General features: G+C 43.7%; 1 long non-coding RNA gene across 1 annotated transcript; it reads right to left on the bottom strand.

The window, feature by feature from the left end:
• Positions 1-276: 276 nt before the first annotated feature.
• LOC311029943 lies at positions 277-1,749 on the bottom strand. Its single transcript, XR_014598932.1, has 2 exons — positions 1,630-1,749; positions 277-754 (listed from the first exon to the last, which is right to left on the bottom strand). It is a non-coding gene; the product is annotated as an uncharacterized lncRNA (long non-coding RNA).
• Positions 1,750-7,081: the final 5,332 nt, after the last annotated feature.

Below are 7,081 nucleotides of genomic sequence, written 5' to 3'. Positions count from 1 at the left end.
CTGACCACGGAACACTAGCACCTTCACCACGGAGACGACGCAGGCAATCTGCCCGTCGGAGGAGCTACATTATTCACATGTACATGGAATTTGGATTTCCCTCTGAAGTAAGTAATATGACTTATCTGGTTTAAATACGTTCCTTTATTATTGGATTATCAATAGATGTGCATATGCATGCATAAACAAATGTAGGCTACATGTAGGCTAATATACGTGGTTTTAATAATATCATGCATGAGTTAGGCGTGATAAAAATAAACAAGTAAAAGCAAGTGGGATATTAGTGAATAATGTATTAGACAAATAATCCATGTTATATATACAGGTTGCAATACGTGTATGATAAGAATAAATAAGTAGTTTATCAACAAATGAATAGGAAAACATTCTGAATAAATGTAATATCTGATGTTTTCTGTTACAGGTTGGTGCCAGAGGGCCATACTGCAGGTCAATCCTCATGTTCCCCCGATGGGCCTCTACTTCGGGAAGGGGATTTAAGGAAGGACTTCTGTCTTTCAAGGCGTTCCACGGAGAACCTCGTCCACTGCTTACTAACAGAACAGATGGGTTCCATGTCCATAGTCCCACGGTGGTGATGGGGGTGACAGCGACGAAGCCGAGCTACTCCAGCAGTCCTGGGACATCCTCAGAGGCACCAGCAGTCCTGGGACATCCTCAGAGGCTCCAGCAGTCCTGGGACATCCTCAGAGGCTCGTAGCTGCAGTGTCTGCTCCAAATGTCCAGATCCCTGTGTTGCAGGAACATGATTATTGTTGAGGTTTTATTTGTGTTTATCAGTAGTGCAGTTTATAATTCAAACTTCATGGACTCTGATGTTTTAACACATTGTAGATATTACCCAGCACTGCCTTTGCCTGATTATTAATAAGAAAGACAACTTCATCTTGTTTCTTTTATGCTGTAGTGTTCAATACTTTAAACTGCTTCCAACTCACCTTGTATTTCTGCTTCATGTTCTCCCACTTCTTCTTAGCTCATCCAGCTCCACCTTCCCTCCATCCCATGTTCTTCAATAAACATCCTATATGAAGAACAGCACGTAGAAAAGTGTTACAGTTCATTGATGATTTCTTGCTGTTCAACAGAACATTTCAGGTAGACACCTCAGCAGAGCAGTACATCTCCCATCTATATACGCTGGTGTTCAACCTTATATAATTGAGAAGCTAAATATGCACCAGTGGTAGTTAAGCCCTGCATATGAGAATTATAACATTTAATACCACATTTTCTTAAGGGAAGCCTCTCAGAGGAGCATTCCTCCTGCCGGTGAACGACTCCTCATCGTTCCCTCCACTGAATGAGGCGTTCGGTGTTAACGGACAACGGTGCACGGCGTTATTAATCACCGTTAGTAAATATATAACCACGGTTTAACATAAGCACTATATTATTAGTTAACGTTGGTAAAAACGGCACATTTTCCGCTTCGCTTGCGCTCGCTAACCCCTATGGTAAATTACCGTCAGTAGGCTAGCCGGCTGGCAGGACCTTCGATTCGTAACGTTAACGTACAATGCCAACAACAATAAAGTAACGTTCATTATCAATACGATTTAAAAGTCAGCTGGAAACATAAAAATCGTGTTACAGTATACTTACATGTGTACGCGGTTTGTGTCGGGCTGTCGCCAGAATCACTGCAGTCGTCCGCCATTATCCAAAACTTTTCAGAAGTCAAACGAGCCGCAATGCATTTTGGGGAAGTTGAGTAGATTTAGCAAGGTCCGCTGTATACTCAGAAATGCTTGCCAATGCAGTATACATCCGGGCATTTCTTGCGTACACAAATTCACATACTATTGTATGTGAACGCACTACGTACTCAAATTTACGTCACAATTGAGTACGAGTAGGACGTTAGTGGCATTTCGAACACAGCCATAGTCTGTTGTTTTTATGTACAGGAACACAAATTCAGAAGTGAATTAATTCACAAAATAGCATATGAAAACCCTTTTGCCCCAGTGACCCTACCTTCCGACAGAGGTGGGTTACATTTAATCGGTTACATTTAGTTAACATTCATATTATGAAAAACATGTTTTCTCTGGTCTTTACACCTATAAACTGGTCCTCCCTGAGCTTGTCAAGTCCAAGAATGACGACCATTCAAACCAACAAGCGACTCCTGCATGGTCTCTGTAGCCTCCCCCCCCCCCACTGGTACAATGGCGCTCCTACTGGCTTTTCAGATTCAGCTCCTGTCGTTACATTACGAAGGGAGTCATTTGCATAGGCCGAACTCCTCTGATGATAGGAGATATCCGAGAGGGGGCGTTAATCACCGAGGTAAGGTTTGATGTGTCCTGATAGGCTGAACACCTCTGATGATAGGATATCTGAGAGGGGGCATTCATCACCGAGGTGAAGTTCGGTGTGTCCTGATAGGCCGGACTCCTCTGATGATAGGAGATATCCGAGAGGGGGCGTTCATCACCAAGGTGAAGTTTGATGTGTCCTGCGGTGAGATAGCCGTGAGATAGCGGTGTTTCACAATGTCGTTGCTCAGAGCTAGACACGCAAATTGCTCTGTTCTTGGTTGTACAAATCAACATAAGTGCTTATATTCGGTCCCAGCTACAGAAGAACAGAAGAGACAGTGGTTGCGTTTCATTTTTAATGACAATGTGCCGGCTACGGTTCGTGTTAGCTTGTATGTGTGCTAACCACTTCACATCGGACTACTTCAGTAACGAGGGTCAGTACAAAGCTGGCTTTGCCTTGACACTGACCCTCATAAAAGGGTTCAATCTGTTCCAACCATACGGGACCCAGCAACTTCACCTGAGCCACATAGGCGAGCCGTAGGGATACATCCACGTAAACGGCAATGACAGATGGAGCTCATTAGCATTTAAAGGTGCAGACACAGAAACAGCCTGTTCTCAGGAGAGATCAGCAGAGCTCAATTGAGCAACTTTTAGACAGCTGAAATTCAGGACCACGGATGGGTTTGGGGCAATGCATATCGAATACAGTGTTGTTCGACCTCTGACAGTTGTGTGAAATTGATGAAAAACAGTATAATATGGGACCTTAAAGTTATTTTGGGATAAATTGTACTTGTAACGGTTATTACTTCTACTAGATTAAAATGATTCCAAAGTAGCAATACTCATACTTGAGTACAGTTTTTGGTTACTCTACCCATCTCTGCTACCGAGTAGAGGAACAAAAGCTCTCCTCCTGGGCCTGTCTAGTTTGTTACGCCGGTTAACATCACTGCTAGATGAATGTTAGCATTTAGCAAAGCCTGAAGGGTAGGCATTATGGTAAATGAGCACCTTATGCTCTTTGGAATACCTTGCCATATCATTCATGACATGTTCCACAAGCTTTCCACTTAGTCTACAAAATGTTCTTGTTCACTTGACCTTACCTGCCTCCTCCCAGCTTGCTCAGTTGTTTCCAGTCAGGGAGCCAATAGCTGTCCTGATAACAACCGATAGATCAGATAATGTGTGTTGTGACACAAGCCACTCCATGGCTATGAATCCTACGATCTCATGCTCATGCCAGGATGTATTTACTGCTTGGTTTTTATGACACTTACAGTCAACAGTAAAGGTTTACTTTATGAGTTTCCGATCCATGTAAACTGGAAACTGTAAAATGACCTTACACAATGGCTAGGACTGACTTTAACAAGTCTGGATTATCACATAGACAAAGGGATTGTTGGTTAGGGAATATACCACTAAAGTACCACTAAAAGAGTGGAAACCAAAAGTGTCCTGCATTTTTACCTACATTTATTTATAAATATATATATATATATATATATATATATATATATATATATATATATATATATATATATATATATATGTGACCCGCCACGGCAAAACCAGCAACAAGTCGGGTGGGACGAATTTGCGTAAAAAACGAAATAAGCTTCTTTTTTTTTTCAAAATTAGTGATTTTCGTTTTTTTGCAGAATATGCAAGTTGAGATCATGAAGAAGCCACTCCATGTTTCAGATAACAGTATTGGTTGCCTTAAAAGTATACATTTTGTATTTGTAGTTTCGGAAAAAATCTGCGTTGTCCGTTTCTCTACAGGGCCGTGTACGGCGATGCAGTTCATTTCCATACTGATCACCGTTGGCCACTCACGTGCTGCTGTTATTTTTTGGCAAATCAGCTGCACGTTAGAAGCGAAACACATGGCTACTTATTCATCGCCTGGGTCTCTCACAGCAGAGGAGTTGGAGCGGAAAATATCAGACGTTATATCTACGGTTACATTTCAACGGGATAAAGACAGCAAAATGGAGGAAATCCGTAACTTTGACTGCAAATGCTACGGAAGAAGGAAGGAGAACTCTCTCCTTGGAAGACATTCATGTAGCGACAACTTTTTCAAGAGCTTATGTACAGCATACGGATGGATTCTTTAGCTGCCGAAAGAGAGCAAACGGACATAGAGTAGTTGACTGCATCCACCAAAAAGCCGCAGATGAAAAGAAAGTCCACCCGGACCTCTTATTTCATCGGCGCCAACAAAGTCTGCAGGAATACTTTTCAGGAATACTTTTCAGTTTGTTATGGGTTGAGTTTCCGTTAACATCCAAGTTATCTACTTTGCTTAGCTAGCAAAGCTAGCTCAGTACAGTCGTTTTAAAAGTATATGCACACTAAGCTGTAATGGGAGGTTTTTGGCTCGTAATGTGGGCATCTGATTTAACAGTAAGGTGCTAAGTGGCCTGTTGGCATTGCTTGAATTGACTGTGATGCTAATAGTTTAGCAACTAGCCTACCTGAGGACAGGTTAGTTGCTAAATCATTAGCACTAGCTACTTAGACGGTGCCTGCAGGCTAACAAATACCAGATATCACCGAGTGACATCTGTAGGGGGGAGGGCTTATCTGAATGAGATGCAAATGAGATGATGATGCAAAAAGAAAACAAAGAAGTTTCATATCATCTGTCACGCTAACAGCTAGTGCTAATTATTTAGCAACTAGCCTATTGTCCTCAGGTAGGCTAGTTGCTAAACTATTAGCATCACAGTCAATTCAAGCAATGCCAACAGGCCCCTTGGCACCTTACTGTTAAATCAGATTTCAGAGTCCTCCTCTCGGTCCCCGGTCTGGTCGGGTGAATCAGAGAGGGATCCATGCAGCAAGTGATCCAAGTGCATGAGTCCTCCTCTCTTCCGGTCTGGTCGGGTGAATCAGCGATTGAACAGAGTGCACGAGTGATACACAGTACCAAAACCTCTGCTGCTTCAACTTACGGCAGAAGTTTATTAATAATAATAATAATAATAATAATAATAATAATAATACATTTTATTTGTATAGCGCTTTTCAAAGATTCTCAAAGAGACTTTACATATACAATAAAAATCAAGACATTAAAACAAGTATAGTTAAAAACAGGTCGATTACAAGTGAGTGCATTAAAAACGACAACAAGCAGGCTATTTTTAAGAAATAAGTTATGTTAAAAAGATGTAATGTGAAGTTTAAAAACGGTAAAAAAGTTGAAATGTGAAGTTATAAAACGGTTAAAAAGCAGGCACATTTAAAAACAAGTTTGTGAAGCAAAACAGATAAAATGAAATAGTGGATTATTGGGGGTTGAAGGCAATTCTGAAAAGGTTGGTTTTGATGAGTGATTTGAAGGTGGGCTGGCCAGTGCAGGCTCGGATGTGTGCGGAGGGAGGGGCCAGCAATTGAAAAGGCTCTGTCGCCCCAGGTACGGTGCTTGGTCCTGACAGGTGGAGAGAGGAGGTTTGTGTCGGAGGAGCGAAGGTTACGGGGGGGAGAGTGATGGTGGAGCAGGTCGGTGAGGTAGGAAGGGGCCTGGTTGTGGAGGGCTTTGTGGGTGAGGAGGAGTACTTTGAATTCGATGTGTTGGGGAACAGGGAGCCAGTGGAGATTTTGCAGAACAGGGGTGATGTGGTCACGGGAGCGGGTATGGGTGAGGAGGCGGGCAGCAGAGTTTTTGCTGGATAGTAGGGGGTGGAAGTCCCTCCTGGACGACACCTAGATGAGGAAGGAGGGGTGTGGCCGCCGCACCTTTTTGTCCGGTGCGTCAGGCTAAACAAACCCCTAATCTTCTCCTCCCATTCTTTCTCCTTTTTCCTCTCCTCCTTCCTGTCCATCATCTTCTGAAGCTCTGTGTGTCCTTCTTGGAGGAAAATACTCCTCTTTGCCTTCAAAAACAACATGGAGGGGGTTGATGAAGGAGAGGAAGGTGGTCTGGATAGAGGGAGGGACTCCCCCCTTCTTCTGTCCACAACTAGATGAGGAGGGAGGAGGGGTGTTGCCGCCGCACCTTTTTGTCCGTTGCGTCAGGCCAAACAAACCCCTACTCTTCTTCTCCCATTCTTTTTCCTCTCCTCCTCATGCAGTTTGTCCATCATCTTCTGAAGCTCTGTCTGAGTGTCCTTCTTAGATGAAAATACTCCTCTTCGCCTCCATAAACAACATGGAGGAGGTTGGTGATGGAGATAAAGTAGGTCTGGATAGGAGGGACTCCCCCCCTTCTATCCACACCTAGATGAGGAGGGAGGAGGGGTGTCGCCGCCGCACCTTTTTGTCCGGTGCGTCAGGCTAAACAAACCCCTACTCTTCTCCTCAAATTCTTTTCCCTCTCCTCATCATGCAGTTTGTCCAACATCTTCTGAAGCTCTGTCTGAGTGTCCTTCTTGGATGAAAATACTCCTCTTCGCCTCCAAAAACATCATGGAGGAGATTGGTGATGGAGATGAAGGAGGTTTGGATAGAAGGAGGGTCTCCCCCTCTTCTATACACATCTAGTTGAGGAGGAAGGAGGGGTGTGGCCGCCGCACCTTTTTGTCCGGTGCGTCAGGCTAAACAAACCCCTACTCTTCTCCTCCCATTCTTTTCGCTCTCCTCATCATGCAGTTTGTCCAACATCTTCTGAAGCTCTGTCTGAGTGTCATTCTTGGAGGAAAACACTCCTCTTCGCCTCCAAAAACAACATGGAGGAGGTTGGTGATGGAGATGAAGGAGGTCTGGATAGAAGGAGGGTCTCCCCCTCTTCTATACACATCTAGTTGAGGAGGAAGGAGGGGTGT

This window comes from Eutrigla gurnardus, assembly GCF_963514095.1.
Source record: "Eutrigla gurnardus genome assembly, chromosome: 2".
NCBI classification, from domain to species: domain Eukaryota; kingdom Metazoa; phylum Chordata; class Actinopteri; order Perciformes; family Triglidae; genus Eutrigla; species Eutrigla gurnardus.
The sequence above is the reverse complement of the archived record's forward strand: the minus strand, read 5'-3'. Positions and strand labels throughout refer to the sequence as shown.